Source organism: Kogia breviceps, chromosome 8 (genome assembly GCF_026419965.1).
Source record: "Kogia breviceps isolate mKogBre1 chromosome 8, mKogBre1 haplotype 1, whole genome shotgun sequence".
Classification (NCBI taxonomy): domain Eukaryota; kingdom Metazoa; phylum Chordata; class Mammalia; order Artiodactyla; family Physeteridae; genus Kogia; species Kogia breviceps.
Window position 1 is genome coordinate 75,063,119 of NC_081317.1, and position 19,698 is coordinate 75,082,816.

General features: G+C 37.9%; 1 pseudogene; it reads left to right on the forward strand.

Moving 5' to 3' along the window:
- Positions 1-1,685: 1,685 nt before the first annotated feature.
- LOC131760822 (ubiquitin-conjugating enzyme E2 R1 pseudogene) overlaps positions 1,686-19,698 on the forward strand; it is a 77,128-nt pseudogene continuing 59,115 nt past the window's right edge.

Consider the following 19,698-nt stretch of genomic DNA (forward strand, 5'->3'; position numbering starts at 1 on the left):
GCCAAGAATACTCCACCCAGCAAGGCTATCATTCAGATTTGAAGGAGAAATAAAGAATCTTACAGACAAGCAAAAGCTAAAAGAATTCAGCACCACTAAACTGGCTTTACAAGAAATGTTAAAGGGACTTCTCTAAACAGAAAAGAAATGACCACAACTACAATTACAAAAATTACGAAAGAAAAAAATCTCAGTGGTAAAGGCAAATATATAGTAAAGACAGTAGATCAACCACCTACAAAGCTAGTAGGGAGGTTAAAAGACAAAAGTAGTAAACTCATCTATATCCATAATATCCACATACATTCATAAATATATATGTTGTTATATATGAACCTCATGGTAACCACAAACCAAAAACTTATGATAGATACAGACACACAATAGACAGGAATCCAAAAATAACACTAAAAATCATCAAATTACAAGAGAACAAAAGAAGAAAGGAACAAAGAAGAACTACGAAAACAACCTGAAAACAATTAACAAAATGGCAGTAAGTACATACTTAACAATAATTACTTTAAATGTAAATGGACTAAATGCTCCAATCAAAAGACACAGAGTAGCTAAATGGATAAAAAAACAAGGCCCATATGTGTAATGCCTACAAGAGTGTCACTTCAGATCTAAAGACAGGCACAGACTGAAAGCAAGAGGTTGGACAAAAATATTCCATGCAAATGGAAATGAAAAGAAGGCTGGGGCACCAATACTTATATCAGACAAAATAGACTTTAAAACAAAGACTGTAATAAGAGACAAAGAAAAACACTATATAATGATCAAGGGATCAATCCAATAAGAAGTCATAACAATTATAAATACATATGCACCCAACATAGGAGCATCTAAATACATAAAGCATATATAAACAGGAATAAGTGAGAAACTGAAAGTAACACAATAATAGTAGAGGACTTTAACACCTCACTGACATCAATGAACAGATAACACAGAAAATCAATAAAGAAACACTGACCTTAAATAACACATTAGATGAGATGGAGATATATATATGTATGTATATGTATACGTATGGAATGTGTACATACATTCCAGCCACAAGCAGCAGAATACACATTCTTTTCAAGTACACATGGGACAGTCTCCAGAATATTCTAGGCCACAAAACAAGCCTCAGTAAATTTAAGAAAATTTAAATCATATCAAGCATCTTTTCCAACCACAAGGCTATGAAACTAGAAATCAACTACAAGAAAAACAGCAAAAAACACAAAACACGTGGAGGCTAAACAATGTACTACTAAACAAACAATGGGTCACTAAAAAATTCTAGAGGAAATGAAAAAATACTTGGAGGGACTGCAGTGTCATTTGCCCCACTTATATACACAGCCCACCTGAGCTGAGGTGTTGGCAGCAGCCATTCCGCACTAGGAACTCCAGTCGGAGGAGCCGGGTGCGAGGCCTCTGCACACGGCCCTCTGTGAGCAAGTGAAACCCAACTAAGCAAAAGAAAAAAAAAGAAAAAAAGCCATCTCAAGCTGTGACTATTTTCAAGGCTACTGTTTTTCTCTGTGGAACACTGCCTTTGGGGCAAAACAAGGAAGAAGCAGATGATTCTAATGTGCAGCACAGAAGGAGAGCCACTGCAGGCCCGCTTCTCCAACTCTGAAGGCACTCCAGCTGTGTGGCTGACAGGGTCTTGGTGCTACGGCCCGATGACAGGCCTAAGCCTCAGAGGTGGGTTCAGGACGTTGGACTGCCAGACACCTCCTGGCTCCACGGAATATCGTTCGGTGAGAGCATTCCCAGAGATCTCTGTCTCAATCCTAAGAGCAACTCCACTCAACGACCAGCAAGCTCCAGTGCTGGAAACCCCATGCCAAACAACTAGCAAGAAGGGAACACAACCACACCCATCAGCAGAGAGGCTGCCTAAAATCATACAAAGTTCACAGACACCCCAAAACACACCAACAGATGCGGTCCAGCCCACCAGAAAGAAAGGATCCAGCTCCACCCACCAGAACACAGGCACCAGTCCCCTCCACCAGGACACCTACACAGCCCACTGAACCAACCTTACCCACTGGGGGCAGACACCAAAAACAACGGGAACTACGAACCTGCAGCTTGTGAAAAAGAGACCCCAAACATAGTAAGTTAAGCAAAATGAGAAGACACAGAAATATGCAGCAGATGAAGGAGCAAGGTAAAAACCCACCAGAACAAACAAATGGAAGAGTAAATAGGCAGTCTATCTGAAAAAGAATTCAGAGTAATGACAGTAAAGATGATCCAAAATCTTGGAAATAGAATGGAGAAAATACAAGAAGCGTTCAACAAGGAACTAGAAGAACTAAAGAGCAAACAAACAATGATGAACAACACAATAAATGAAATTTAAAATTCTCTAGAAGGAATCAATAGCAGAATAACTGAGGCAGAAGAATGGATAAGTGACCTGGAAGATAAAATAATGGAAATAACTACCACAGAGCAGAATAAAGAAAAAAGAATTAAAATAATTGAGGACGGTCTCAGGGACCTCTGGAACAACATTAAACGTCAACATTCGAATTATAGGGGTCCCAGAAGAAGAAGAGAAAAAGAAAAGGACTGAGAAAATATTTGAAGAGATTATAGTTGAAAACTTCCCTAATACGGGAAAGGAAATAGTCAGTCAAGTACAGGAAGTTCAGAGAATCCCATTAAGGATAAATCCAAGGAGACACATGCCAAGACACATATTAATCAAGCTATCAAAAATTAAATATAAAGGAAAAATATTAAAAGCAGCAGGGAAAAACAACAAATAACATACAAGGGAATCCCCATAGATTAACAGCTGATCTTTCAGCAGAAACTCTGCAAGCCAGAAGGGAGTGGCAGGATATGTTTAAAGTGATGAAAGGGAAAAACCTACAACCAAGTTTACTCTACACAGCAAGGATCTCATTCAGATTGGACAGAGAAATTAAAACCTTTACAGACAAGCAAAAGTTAAGAGAATTCAGCACCACCAAACCAGCTTTACAACAAATGCTAAAGGAACTTCTCTAGGCAAGAAACACAAGAGAAGGAAAAGACCTACAAAAACAAATCCAAAACAATTAAGAAGATGGTAAAAGGAACATACACATCGATAATTACCTTAAATGTAAATGGATTAAATGCTCCACCCAAAAAACACAGACTGGCTGAATGGATACAAAAACAAGACCCCTATATATGCTGTCTACAAGAGACCCACTTCAGACCTAGGGACACATACAGACTGAAAGCCACGGGATGGAAAAAGATATTCCATGCAAATGGAAATCAAAAGAAAGCTGGAGTAGCAATTCTCATATCAGACAAAAGAGACTTTAAAATAAAGACTATTATAAGAGACAAAGAAGGGCACTACATAATGATCAAGGGATCAATCCAAGAAGAAGATATAACAACTATAAATATTTATGCACCCAACATAGGAGCACCTCAATACATAAAGCAAATGCTAACAGCCATAAAAAGGGAAATTGACAGTGACACAATAATAGTAGGGGACTTTAACACGCCACTTCACCAATGGACAGATCAACCAAAATGAAAATAAATAAGGAAACACAAGTTTGTTTGTTTGTTTTTTTTTTTTGCGGTATGCGGGCCTCTCACTGTTGTGGCCTCTCCCGCCGCGGAGCACAGGCTCCGGACACGCAGGCCCAGCGGCCATGGCCCACGGGCCCAGCCGCTCCGCGGCACGTGGGATCCCCCCGGACCAGGGCACGAACCCGCGTCCCCCGCATCGGCAGGCGGACTCTCAACCACTGCGCCACCAGGGAAGCCCGAAACACAAGTTTTAAATGATACACTAAACAAGATGGACTTAATTGGTATTTATACGACATTCCATCCAAAAACAACAGAATACACTTTCTTCTCAAGGGATCATGGAACATTCTCCAAGACAGATCGTATCTTGGGTCACAAATCAAGCGTTGGTAAATTTAACACAATTGGAATCATATTAAGTATCTTTTCTGACCACAACACAATGAGCCTAGATAGCAATTACAGGAAAAACTGTAAAAAATACAATCACATGGAGGCAAAACAGTACGCTACTAAATAACCAAAAGATCCCTGAATCAAAGAGGAAAGCAAACAATATGTAGAAACAAATGACAATGAAAACACGAAGGCCCAAAACCTATGGGATGCAGCAAAAGCAGTTCTAAGAGGGAAGTATATAGCAATACAATCCTACCTCAGGAAACAAGAAACATCTCAAATAAACAACCTAAACTTACACCTAAAGCAATTAGAGAAAGAAGAACAAAAAGAAACCCCAAAGTTAGCAGAAGGAAGGAAATCATAATCATCAGATCAGAAATAAATGAAAAAGAAATGAAGGAAACAATAGCAAAGATCAATAAAACTAAAAGCTGGTTCTTTGAGAAGATAAACAAAACTGAAAAACCATTAGCCAGACTCATCAAGACAAAAAGGGAGAAGACTCAAATCTACAGAATAAGAAATGAAAAAGGAGAACTAACAACTGACAGTGCAGAAATACAAAGGATCATGAGAGCTTACTACAAGCAGCTATATGCCAATAAAATAGACAAACTGGAAGAAATGGACAAATTCTTAGAAAAGCACAACCTGCCGAGACTGAACCAGGAAGAAACAGAAAATATAATCAGGTCAATCACAAACATTGAAATTGAGACTGTGATTAAAAATCTTCCAACAAACAAAAGCCCAGGGCCAGGTGGCTTCGCAGGGGAATTCTATCAAACATTTAAAGAGCTAACACTGGGGCTTCCCAGGTGGCGCAGTGGTTGGGAGTCCGCCTGCCGATGCAGGAGACACAGGTTCGTGCCCCAGTCCGGGAAGACCCCATATGCCACGGAGCGGCTGGGCCCGTACGCCATGGCCACTGAGCCTGCGCGTCCGGAGCCTGTGCTCCGCAGCAGGAGAGGCCACAACAGTGAGAGGCCCGCGTAATGAAAAATAAACAAATAAATAAAGAGCTAGCACCTATTCTTCTCAAACTCTTCCAAAATATAGCAGAGGGAGGAACATTCCCAAAGTCATTCTACGAGGCCACCATCACCTTGATACCAAAACCAGACAAAGATGTCACAAAGAAAGAAAACTACAGCTCAATGTCACTGATGAACATAAATGCAAAAATCCTCAACAAAATACTAGCAAACAGAATCCAACAGCACATTAAAAGGATCATACATCATGATCAAGTGGGGTTTATTCCAGGAGAGCAAAGATTCTGCAATATATGCAAATCAATCAATGTGATACACCATATTAACAAACTGAAGGATAAAAACCATATGATAATCTCAAGAGATGCAGGAAAAGCTTTTGAAAAAATTCAACACCCATTTATGATACAAACCCTCCAGAAAGCAGGCACAGAGGGAACCTACCTCAGCATAATAAAGGCTATATATACCAAACCCATAGCCAACATCATTCTCAATGGTGAAAAACTGAACCCACTTCCTCTAAGATCAGGAACAAGACAAGGTTGCCCATCTCACCACTGTTATTCAACACAGTTTTGAAAGTTTTAGCCACAGCAAGCAGAGACAAAAAAGAAATAAAAGAAATCCAAATTGGAAAAGAAGTACAACTGTCACTGTCTGCAGATGGCATGATACTATACATAGAGAATCCTAAAGATGCTACCAGAAAAACTAGAGCTAATCAATGAATTTGGTAAAGTAGCAGGATACAAAATTAATGCACAGAAATCTCTGGCATTTCTATACACTAATGATGAGAAATCTGAAAGAGAAATTATGGAAACACTCCCATTTACCACTGCAACAAAAAGAATAAAATACCTAGGAATAAATTGACCAAGGGAGGCAAAAGACCTGTGTGCAGAAAACTATAAGACACTGATGAAAGAAATTAAAGATGATACAGATGGAGAGATGTACCATGTTCTTGGATTGGAAGAATCAACATTGTGAAAATGACTATACTACCAAAAGCAATCTACAGATTCAATGCAATCCCTATCAAACTACCAATGGCATTTTTCACAGAACTAGAACAAAAAATTTCACAATCTGTATGGAAATAGGAAAACCCCAAATAATCAAAGCAATCTTGAGAAAGGAAAATGGAGCTGGAGGAATCAGGCTCTCTGACTTCAGACTATACTACAAAGCTACAGTAATCGAGACAGTATGGTACTCACACAAAAATAAAAATATAGATCAATGGAACAGGATAGAAAGCCCAGAGATAAACCTACGCATATATGGCCATGGTCAGCCTATCTTTGATAAAGGAGGCAAGAGTATACAATGGAGAAAAGACAGCCTCTTCAATAAGTGGTGCTGGGAAAACTGAACAGCTACATGTAAAAGAATGAAATTAGAACACTTCCTAACACCATACACAAAAATAAAACTCGAAATGGATTAAAGACCTAAATGTAAGGCCAGACACTAGAAAACTCTTAGAGGAAAACACAGGCAGAACACTCCATGACACAGATCACAGCAAGATCCTTTTTGACCCACCTCCTAGAGAAATGTAAATGAAAACAAAAATAAGCAAATGGGACATAATGAAACTTAAAAGCTTTTGCACAGCAAAGGAAACCCATAAACAAGACGAAAAGACAACCCTCAGAATGGGAGAAAATATTTGCAAATGAAGTAACTAACAAAGGATTAATCTCCAAAATATAAAAGCAGCTCATACAGCTCAATATCAAAAAAAACTAAACAACCCAATCCAAAAATGGGTAGAAGACCTAAACAGACATTTCCCCAAAGAAGATATACAGACTGCCAACAAACACATGAAAGGATGCTCAACAACACAAATCATTAGAGAAATGCAAATCAAAACTACAATGAGGTATCACCTCACACCAGTCATAATGGCCATCACCAAAAATTCTGCAAACAATAAATGCTGGAGAGGGTGTGGAGAAAAAGGAACCCTCTTGCACTGTTGCTGGAATGTAAATTGATACAGCCACTGTAGAGAACAGTACGGAGGTTCCTTAAAAAACTAAAAATAGAACTAGCATACGACCCAGCAATCCCACTACTGGGCATATACCCTGAGAAAACCATAATTCAAAAAGAGTCATGTACCACAATGTTCACTGCAGCACTATTTGCAATAGCCAGGACACGGAAGCAACCTAAGTGTCCATCGACAGATGAATGGTTAAAGAAGATGTGGCACATATATACGATGGAATATTACTCAAGCATAAAAAGAAATGAAACTGAGTTATTTGTACTGAGGTGGATGGACCTAGAGGCTGTCATACAGAGTGAAGTAAGTCAGAAAGAGAAAAAGAAACACCATATGCTAACACATATATATGGGACCTAAAATTAAAAATGGTTCTGAAGAACGTAGGGGCAGGACAGGAATTAAGACACAGATGTAGAGAATGGACTTGAGGACACGGAGAGGGGGAAGGGTAAGCTGGGACGAAGTGAGAGAGTGGCATGGACATATATACACTACCAAATGTAAAGTAGATAGCTAGTGGGAAGCACCCGCATAGCACAGGGAGATCAGCTTGTGCTTTGTGACCACCTAGAGGAGTGTGGTAGGGAGGCTGGGAGGGAGACACAAGAGGGAGGGGATATGGGGATATATGTATAGCTGATTCACTTTGTTATACAGCAGCAACTAACACAACAATGTAAAGCAATTATACTCTAATAAAGATGTTAAAAAAAATACCTGGAGACAAATGAAAATGGAAACAATGATCCAAAATCTATGCGGTGCAGCAAAAGCAGTTCTAGGAGGGAAGTTTATAGCAATATGAGCCTATCTCAGGAAACACGAACAATACCAAATAAACAACCAAACCTTACACCTAAAGGATCTAGAGAAAGAAGAAGAAACAAAACCCAAAATTAGTAGAGGAAATAAATAATACAAAAAATAGCAGAAATAAAATATAGACTAAAAAAATCTAAATGATCCGTGAAACTGAAAGCTGCTTCCTTAAAAAGATAAATAAAACTGATAAACATATAGCCAGACTCATTAAAAAAAGAGAGGATCCAAAAAATAATGTCAGAAACACAAAAAGGAGAAGTTACAACTGACACCACAGAAATAAAAAAGATCATGAGAGATTATTATGAGCAATTATATGTCAATACAGTGGACAACCTAGATGAAATGGATGTTTTTAGAAATGTACAATATCCCTAAACTAAATCAGGATGAAATAGAAAATATGAATAGATGAATTACTAGTAATGAAATTGAATCAGTAATTAAAAAAAAAAAAATACTCCCAAGAAACAACAGTCCAGAACCAGACAACTGCACAGGTGAATTCTACCAAACATTTAAAGAACAGTTAACACCTATCCTTCTCAAACTATTCCAAAAAATTGAAGAGAAAGGAATGTTTCTGAACTCATTCTATGAGGCCAGCATCACCCTGATACCAAAACAAGACAAAGACACCACAGGAAAAAGAAAACTACAGGCCTATATCACTGATGAACACAAAAGCAAAAATCCTTAACAAAATATTAGCAAACTGAATTCAGCAATACCTTAAAAGGATCATACCATGATCAACTGGGATTTATCCCACAGATGCAAGGATTTTTTCAATATCCACAAATCAATATGATATACCACATTAACAAATTAAAGAATAAAAATCATATGAAAATCTCAATAGAAGCAGAAGATGCTTCTGACAAAATTCAACATCCATTTATGATTTTTAAAATCTCTCAACAAAGTGGGTAGAGAGAGAATATACCTCAACACAATAAAGACCATACATGACAAACCTACACTCAATATCACACTCAATGTTAAAAAGCTAAAAGCATTTCCTCTAAGATCAGGAACAAGATAAGGATGCCCACTCTCAGCACTTTTATTCAGCATAATATTGGAATTCCTAGCCAATAGCAATCAGAAAAGAAAAAGAAATAAAAGGAATCCAAATTGGAAGGGAAGAAGTAAAACTGTCACTGTTTGCATATGACTTGATACTATATACAAAGACTATCCTAAAGATACCACCAAAAACTATTAGAACAAATTAATTCAGTAAAGTTGCAGGATACAAAGTTAATATACAGAAATGTTGCATTTCCATATACTAACAATGAACTATCTGAAAGAGTAATGGAGTTTACAACTCCATCAAGAAGAATAAAATACCTAATAATAAATTGAAGCATATACGTAAAAGATCTTTACACTGAAAACTATAAGACACTGATAAAAATAACTGAAGATGACACAAACAAATGGAAAGATACAATGTGCTTATGCACTGGAAGAATTAATATTGTTAAAATGACCATACTACCCAAGGCAATGTACAGATTCAATGCAACCACTATCAAAATACCAATGGCATTTTTCACAGAACTAGAATAAATAACTCTAAAATTTGTATGGAAACACAAAAGACCACAAATAGCCCATAAAATCTTGAGAAAGAAGAGAAAAACTGGAGGTATCGGGACTTCCCGGTGGTCCAGTGGTTAAGACTACACACTTCCAATGAAGGGGGGCATAGATTCAATCACTGGTCAGGGAACTAAGATCCCATATGCCACATGGTGCAGTTAAAAAAAAAAAAAAAAAAAAAAAAAAAAAAAAACGGAGGTAACACAATGCCTGACTTCCGACTATACTAAAAAACTACAGTTATCAAAACAGTATGGGGACTTCCCTGGTGGTCCAGTGGTTGAGAATTCACTTTTCAGTGTGGGGGGTGTGGGTTTGATCCCTGGTTGGGGAGTTAAAATCCCACATGCCTCACAGCCAAAAAACCAAAACATAAAACAGAAGCAGTATTGTAACAAATTCAATAAAGACTTTTAAAAAATGGTCCACATCAAAAAAAAAATTTTTAATAACAAACAAACACAAACGGTATGGTGGGCTTCTCTGGTGGTGCAGTGGTTGAGAGTCCACCTGCTGATGCAGGGGACATGGGTTCATGCCCCGGTCTGGGAGGATCCCACGTGCCGTGGAGCGGCTGAGCCTGTGAGCCATGGCCACTGAGCCTGTGCGTCCGGAGCCTGTGCTCCGCAACACGAGAGGCCACAACAGTGAGAGGCCTGTGTACTGCAAAAAAAAAAAAAAAAACGGTATGGTACTGACACAAAACCAGACATAGATCAATGGGACTGAATAGAGAGCTCAGAAATGAACCCACACTTATATGGACCATTAATCTACAACAAAGGAGGCAAGAATATACAATGGGTAAAAGACAGCCTCTTCAATAAGTGGTGCTGGGAAAACTGGACAACTACATGCAAAAGAATCACACTGGACTACTTTCTCACAACATATACAAAAGTAAATTCAAAATTGACTAAAGACTTAAATGTAAGATCTGAAACCATAAAACTCCTAGAAGAAAATATAGGTAGTACGCTCTTTGACCTGCATCTTGGTAATATTTTTTTGGAATGTCACCTCAGGCAAGGGAAACAAACAAAAAAAATAAACAAATGGGACTAGATCAAACTAAAAAGGTTTTGCACAGCAAAGGAAACTATCAACAAGATGAAAAGGCAACCTACTAAATGGGAGGAGATACTTGCAAATGACATATATAATAAGAGGGTAATATCCAAAGTACATGAAAAACTCAGATAACTCAACATCAAAAAACAAACAACCCAATTAAAAATGGGTAGAAGACCTGAATGAACACTTTTCCAAAGAAGACATACAGATGGCCAAAAGGCACATGAAATGATGCTCAATACTGCTAATCATCAATGAAATGCAAATCAAAACCACAATGAGATATTACCTCACACCTCTCAGAATAGTTATTATCAAAAAGACAACAAGTTACAAGTGTTGGTGAGCATGTGGAGAAAAGGGAACCCTTGTGTATGTTGGCGGGAATGTAAGTTGGTACAGCCACTATGAAAAATAATATGGAAGTTTCTCAAAAATTAAAAATGAAACTACTATGTGATCCAGTAATTCCACTTCTGGGTATTTTTTCAAAAAGAAAAAAAACACTAATTTGAAAAGGTCTATGCGTCCCTATGTTCACTGCAGCATTATTTACAATAGCCAAAATATGGAAGCAACTTAAGTTCCACTGATAGGCAAATGGATAAAGAAGATGTGGTGTATATACATACAATGGAATATTACTCAGCCATTAAAAATGAAATCTTGCTATTTGTAACAACATGGATGGAACTAGAGGGTATTATGCTAAGTGAAGTAAGTCAGACAGAGGAAGGCAAATACCATTATTATTTCACTTACATGTGGAATTTTAAAAACAAAAGTAATGAGAAAAAATAAAATTGAAATAGACTCATGGATACAGAGAACAAACTAGTGGTTGCCAGAGGGGATGGGAGTGTGGGGATGAGGGAAATAGGTGAGGGAGATTAAGAGGTACAAACATCCAGTTATTTTTGAGGAGGAAGAATTAAACCAATGTATTTTCATTCTCAATAATCCATAGTTCCAAGTTATCCTATGGCTCCAATGTCAAGATCTCTGTTGGATGCCCTCAGAGAGGTTCTGCCATACTGCAGAGAGGACACTACTTCCAACAGTAGAATCTATGCTGCCCCTTCTAGAATTGTGGTTAAAGAAAGAATAAGGGAAATAAGGTAGAGGATGCTGTTTGCCCAAGCATCCTTTCTCAGGGCTGATGGTTCAGAGTTGAGGAAGTAGGAGCCCACCTGGGACGTTAGGTGAAGAGAATGCCTAAGGCAGAGGGAATTTTGCCCTGCTTCCCTTAAGCAACGCTGAATTGTCACTTGGTTTCTCTCTGTACTTAACAGGCATCACAAAGGAAGTAAACACACTGCTGGAAAATTTAAAAGATATACAGTCCCCATTGTATCCCCATATCATTCACACAAAAATAAACACAATTGTGTGTGAGGTTGGGGAAGGGGGCCCGGGGGGGGCGGGGGTGGGGGGTGGGAATGATATCTCTTGCCTAGTAAGATGACAGAAGTTAGGAGGTAGATAAATAATGTGGCATGTGACTTAGAGCAGGCATTCTTCCATCCTGATCTGGCAGCAAACCTTTCTCCCTCATGGTAAGTGCAGGCTCCATCTTGCTTTCAAGCCCGGGCCATTTTGGGCCACTAGAAACTGAACAGTTCTCCAAACTAGACAATAAACCAACTACTGCTTTCAATTACTCATTAAAAGTGCACCGTTGGGCTTCCCTGGTGGCACAGTGGTTAAGAGTCCGCCTGCCGATGCAGGGGACACGGGTTCGTGCCCCGGTCCGGGAAGATCCCATATGCCGCGGAGTGGCTGGGCCCGTGAGCCATGGCAACTGAGCCTGCGCGTCCGGAGCCTGTGCTCCGCAACGGGAGAGGCCGCAACAGTGAGAGGCCCGCGTACTGACAAAAAAAAAAAAAGTGCACTGGTAAGTGCAAAGAGCATGTTCAGTGACCAACCCAAAGAAGAATCTTCCCTAAGGAAATTCTGATTAGGATTTTGTAACAGCACAGCCAAAGAGAAGTTCTAGACAAAGCAGGCTGTGATTAGCAAAAAAAAAAAAAGGAGGAAAATCTCATGGTTTGGGTTTCAAAACTGTCTATGTGCCATTTAATACAATAACATGTTGCCAAAAGCAGTCAGGCTATGGAAATCATGACCTGTAATCATAAAAAACAGAGATTATGCCTTCTCCATTCTCAACAAATTTAAATTTAGGACAGATGACATGACTAGCCTCATCCCAGCCAAGTTAGAGAGGTTTTGTCTTTCCCCTCTCATTATTCCTAGAGTTTGATTTTCTAAGAACTAAAATCTTTACAAATGTACTTGATTCAACCAGTGAGAGTTGCCAACTGGTTCTGAGCCGAAGGCCATGTCCAGGGAGTTCCATAAACTTTGTGTAGTGTCAAATACATGATTCTGGTCTCTAAACTTTCACAGTATGCTTTGACAATGGCAAGACAAAGGGAAAATTGTTATTCTATTTAAAGCAATTGTTCAATGGAGCCCGAGGCTTGTGGAAGAACGATGACTAGATTGAAAAACATAGATTATGACTTCTTGGGTATGACATGGACCAAGGCACTATATGGGGGGCACAACAAACAGCCTTCAAGGCGTTCTGCCTGCTGAGCAAATGGAACAAAGCTATAGAACCAGGAAGCTGGGAGTCAAGACTCGTAAATTAATTCTGGTATCATATTTGATTCACTCCTGCCAAATTTTGCTAAACATCACCATCCAATATCACGTAAATGTCTGTAAATGCTTTTATATGTCCTGTGACTATATATTTTCCCCTTTTTTTGGAAACACCAAAAGAGCTTAGTCACCAATATTGTTGGAAAGGAACAAAAGTTGGAATGCTAAAACAGAAAATACTTCAAATATCATTGTGTTGCTGTTTAAGCCAAGCTTAGTCTTCTATGTTTTGTCCAAGTTAATATTAAATGCAGTTTCTTTTTTCTGAGCACATGGTCTAATGGGGAGGCAATCTTAAAAAGAAGTATTAATTGAGAACCATGGAGCAATGTAGTACCATGCCTGCCTTGCAAAGTAAAAATAGGCAAATGAGATTTAGCATGTGCCTTTGGGAATGTGCGATTCCTATATTCAAGTTAAATGTATTTAGCATATACGATAGGACAAGAGAGCCATAATCCCTGACTTCACAGGGCACACAGAACAGTGGAAATGACTGATAATTAAACAAGCTATTACAAAGCACTGTTATATGTGTCATGCAAGAGGAAGACAAGATGGTGTGGGAGCACAAATGGGCACCTAACAGGAGCTTAGAAAGTCAGGAAGGGCTTTCTAGAAGAAGCTGAAGCCTGAACAATAAATAGACTTTTTGAGATAAAACAGGAATACTCCCAGTTTTAGAGAAGATTACACTGATGAGGGTAGGTGTTTGTTTTTGGCTTGTTATTATTCATTCACCTATTCTGCAAATATTTATTGAATGCACACTACATTTCAGGTATACAGTAAAAGAGATTCCCTTCTTAATTTTATTATAATAGTAATAGTAGTATTGAAGATAACTATCTAATAAGTTATAGATCATGTGTTTTATTAATTTTGTCTTTCATTCAACAAACACTAGGTTGAATGCCTAGGACAGATAGCTAACATTCCTCAGGTTGTTGATATAAAAGGAAGTCAAAATCAGGCAAAGGCTCTGCCTACATCTGAAGTCAGTTCAACTGGCTAGATATTTATTCATTGTACTTCAATCCTGTGTGCTACTGAAGCATGGTGATTTTAAAATACAGTTAGGAAGTTCTGTCAGGGATCTATGATTCTACTCACTCCATTCATATAGAATACTAACTGTGTAACATAATATTAATAATTTTTGTGGGGTCTAAACTATATATAGTATTAAAATATATAGAAACAGTAACATAAATGGGAATGGAGACAACAATGTGTTACTAAATGTTTGACAAGTTCTCAAAAAAACTAAAACATCCTACTTTGACTATTTTCAGTTTCTGTGGTATAAATACTCCCACCACAGCCAATTTCAAGCTACCAATGTTTCAACAGTGGGCTTGCAAAATTTCTGAAAATTGATCAATCAGTCTTCAGGGGCCGGTTTGAGCCAGCTCCAGCACACCACTGGATGAAGGTAAGGGGTGTAAACTCTACTAAGTTTCTTGCATTGTCCTGGATGTTTTAAAAGTAACAATTTAGGGCTTCCCTGGTGGCGCAGTGATGATGAGAGTCCCTGGTGGCGCAGGATGAGAGTCCATCTGCCCATGCAGGAGACACCGGGAAGATCCCACATGCCTCAGAGCGGCTGCGCCCGTGAGCCAGGGCCAATGAGCCTGCACGTCCGGAGCCTGTGCTCCGCAACAGGAGAGGCCACAACAGTGAGAGGCCCGTGTACAGCAAAAAAAAAAAAAAAAAAAAGAAAGAAAAGAAAAAAGTAACAATTTATATTAGGCTCTAATAAATAATGATATATAATGTCATTTCTAGGTAACTTAAAACAAGAGTAGAGGAATGTATTAATAATAAGCAAGTAGAGAGGAAATGGAATAATCAGAAATATTTAATTAGTCAAGAGAATGCAAGAAAGGAAAGAAAGATAAATGTAAAAACAGGCTGGACAAATAAAAAACTAATACTAAGATTGAAGACCTAAACCAAAATATATCAGTAATTGTATTAATTATAAATGGACTACATACTCCAATTAAATGTCAGAGATGTGAGGATAGATATAATCCAAAATCTAATGATATGCTACTTAACAACAAACACACTTTAAAGGTAAAAATTTAGAATGAATAAAACTAAAATAATGGAAAATATATACCACAGAAATACCAACTAATAAAGGCTCATTTGCCTATACTAATATCACATGAAGTAAATTCTAAGGCAACAAAGTTACTAGAGATAAAGAGGGACATTTCACAATAATAATGGGTTAATTATAAAATACAAAATATTAAAATTAATGGGTTATTTTTATAGGAAAATATAAAAATTTTTAACTCATATTCAACAATTGAAAAAATTGATGAAATTGGGACTTCCCTGGTGGCACAGTGGTTAAGAATCCGCCTGCCAGTGCAGGGGACATGGGTTCGAGCCCTGGTCCAGGAAGAGCCCACATGCCGCGGAGCAACTAAGCCTGTGCGCCACAACTACTGAGACTGCGCTCCGGAGCCTGCAAGCCACAACTCCTGAAGCCAGGGCGCCTAGAGCCTGTGCTCTGCAACAAGAGAAGCCACCACAGTGAGAAGTCCGTGCACCGCAACAAAGAATAGCCCCCACTCACCACAACTAGAGAAAGCCCACACACAGCAACGAAGACCCAACACAGTCAAAAATAAATAATTTTTTTTAATTGATGAAATTAATAAGAGCAGTAGGCAAATCCACAATTATAGTTGAAGATTTCAACTATAATTGTGGATTATAAGATTTCATTTCTCAGTAATTGAGAGTATTTATTCTCTTCAAGTGTACATGGAACATATACAAAAAACTGACTATATGCTGGGCCATAAGGCCAGTTTCAACAAATTTTTAAATGACTGAAGTCATACGGAGAACAGTCTCTGACCACAATTGAAATCAAAAGATAGCAAGAAAACTCTAAATATTTGAAAATTAAGCAATATATTTCTAAATAACCTATGAGTTAAAGAGAAAATCACAGTGAAAACTAGAAATATTTTAACTGAATGATAGCAAAAATATAACACACCAAAACTTGTGATTTACTGCTGAAGTAGTCTGTACAGAGAAATGTAGTACCTTAGAAAAGAAGGCTGAAAATCAATGACCTAAAAATATATCCTCTAGAAGTTAGAAAAAGAGGAGCTAATTACACCCAAAGAGAGAAGAATAAGAAAATGATAAAAATACAAAGAATAATTAATGAAGCAGAAAGCAAATTATTCAGTAGAAGAAAATTAACAAAGCCAAAAGTTGTTTTGTTTTAAAAAGACAAATAATTGACTAATTCTTAGTCATTCTTATCAAGAAAAAACAGAAAGGCACAAATTACCCTTACCAGAAATAAAAAGGGGACATCATAGATTTAACAAACATATTTTTAAAGGATGATGTTATAAACTATCTTATGCTAATTAATTTGAAAATGTAGGTGAAATGGACAAAAACCTGGAAAAACACAACTTACCAAAACTAACAGAAGAAAATATAGAAAATCTGAATAGTCCTATATCCATTAAAGAAACTGAATAAAACCTTTCCACAAAGAAATCTGTAGTTTCATCTGTGATCCTCCAAATATCTAAAGAAGAAATAAGATTACTTAATTTTATTTATTTCCAGAAAATAGAAATGAAAGAATACCTCTAATTCATTTGATAAAGCCAGTACAACCTGATCTCAAAATCTGACAAGTACATTATAAGAAACAAAATTACAGGCTAAAGTTTCTTATAAAGAGATCCAACATACTTTAAAATTTTTAGAACATCAAATCAGCAGTATGTGAAAACTGTGATACATCCTAATCAAGTAGGGTTTATTTCAGGAATGTGTAGATGATTTAACATTCTAAAATCAGTTTAAGGGCTTCCCTGGTGGCGCAGTGGTTAAGAATCCGCCTGCCACTGCAGGGGACAAGGGTTCAAGCCCTGGTCCGGGAAGATCCCACATGCCACGGAGCAACTAAGCCCATGTGCCACAACTACTGAGCCTGTGCTCTAGAACCCACAAGCCACAACTACTGAGCCCATGTGCCACAACTACTGAAGCCCACGCGCCTAGAGCCCGTGGCTCCACAACAAGAGAAGCCACCACAATGAGCAGCCTGCGCACCACAACGAAGAGTGGCCCCAACTTGCCGCAACCAGAGAAAGCCCACACACAGCAACAAAGACCCAATGCAGCCAAACATAAAAATAAAATTTTAAAAAATAAGTAAATAAATAAAATCCGTCTAAGAAATTCTTCGTATTAACAAGAGGAAAACCCTGAAAATCTCAATAGATGCAAAATAATCACTTGATAAAATTTAAAATTCATTTATGAAAACATAATGCTGTTAGCAAAATTGGAACAGAGGGAACTTCCTTAATCTTATAACAAGTAGCTACCTAAAAGCTACAGAGCAAATATTTAGAGGATTAGTCTAAGAGGTCAATATCTGAATATTAGGAGTTCTCAAAAAAGAGAACAGGAATTTAAAAGGAAGAAAATATTAAGGAAACAATAAAGGTGCTATCATAGAACAAAACTAAGAACAGTCAAAAAAGAGAAACTACTCTAGAAATTTCAAACAGAGATTTTTTTTCTGTCCATTTATTAGAAGAAAACATTGCCTTGAAGAAAAGACTATGTGAAATCTTCTAGCTCATATTTGCAAAGAATATGGACCAAAGACTAGAAAATTTTCATTTGCAAAATCTTGGGGCCCTAGAATTATCCATCTCACATTAATCCTTGCTCTCCAAGGAAATGGAAGTAAACACCTCTGCTTTAAGATATTGGAGTTTTTGCAACCATACTCAGCCTACCCACCCCTTTTAAAAGAATCTCCCTTAGGAACCGAACGAAGTCTTAAATCACTGACATAGTAAAACCATAAACACACATTATCTTAGGAGGAACTCCTTAATCAAAAATGACCATGTTAGTAACATGCAGAAAAATATTTTATGAAACTCACAAAAATATAGAGAAATTATTAAAAAAACAATAAGGTATGTTCACTCCCTATAGCCCCTTAATTAAGAGATAGATGTATTTGGCCTGAATAGTATTTTTAGAAATAGAAATTTCACATAATTTTCTCTTGATGACATTGGGTTCCTCTTGAAACACTTGAAAATCTATCAATATTTGCCTGTTTTCACAAGGCAACAACTGGCTGGTGTTGAGAAGCAGCTACCCGTTTAAAATGCTAATGTGCCACAGTTGCAACCCCTCCCTATTGTCTTACACGTGGCCCACTTCTATCATTTACATTACTTGGCTGGTACCTCTGGGCAGGTAAGTTTGTGACCTATGTCCTACATCTATGCTACTCAAAATGAAGTCCACAGACAAGCAGAATCAGTGATACCTAGAAGTATGGGATAAATGTAAATTCTCAAGCCCTACCACAGACCTACCGAATCAGAATATCTGAGAATAGAGTCCAGGAATCTGTGTCTTAATATAGTCTCTTATTCATATTTATGTCCTATGTGAAACTCTATGTTAGCAGTTGCTTTTAGAATTTACTTAGCTACCAGAAAGCTCAGAAACTAAGTTTGTGGATCTTTCCTAAGGTAACTGTATGGTACACACACCTCTATTCTATTCCCCCTTATCACTCAGTGTCCCCTTGCTTTTTACCTCCTATTGAAACTTATTGTTTTCTGGGCACCAACATTCTGGGTTTTTTTTTTTATATCAAAATGTTATTGATATTTGTTTCTTTTATTGTATATATTTCTTGAAAGCAATCTGAAATCCATATATAGTGAAATGAGGGTATAAATAGATAAACTGGTTCTGAAGTTTGACTGCCTTGGTTTAAATCCTTGCTCTTCCATGTACTGGCCATGTGACCATAGATGAATCACTTAATGATTCTGAGCTTTCATAATCTCTTAAATGGGAGTAATATTTGTACTTCATAGGATAGGGCTGTTTTTAGAGTTATATCAGATCATTCATGAAAAGCAAGTAGCATGCTGCCAGCAAGTAGCATGCTGCCAGCAAGTAGCATATGTCAGATGCATATAACAGAAACTCTATGCAGGAATTACCAAATAAGAATTTACTGTCCCTCAAAAAACATCACCTTGAGGTGGTCCAAGGCAACATCTCCACAGTGTCACTGGTTGTCCCAAGTTACTTCTTTTTCTCTGTTCTGCCAGCCTCAGTGAGTGAGGCTCTCAACCTCATTGTCTCCCTGTGGCCTCAAGATGTAACTCTACCTCTATCTTCATCTGAACCTTCTGATCAAAACGCAGGGAAGAGGAAGCAGCACTATTAGGAAAGGAAAACTTTTCCAGAAATCACCCAAGACATCTACTTTCTTTTCCTTGGTCAGAGCTGTGTCACATCACCACTTCTAGCTGCAAGAATGCTAGTTTTTAGCAGGGCACATCAGGACTTTGTCAAGAAAATGGGAGAAAAGATGTTGTGTTGAGGGACTTCCCTCTGGTGGCGCAGTGGTTGAGAATCCGCCTGTCAATGCAGAGGACATGGGTTTGATCCCCGGTCCAGGATGATCCCACATGCTGC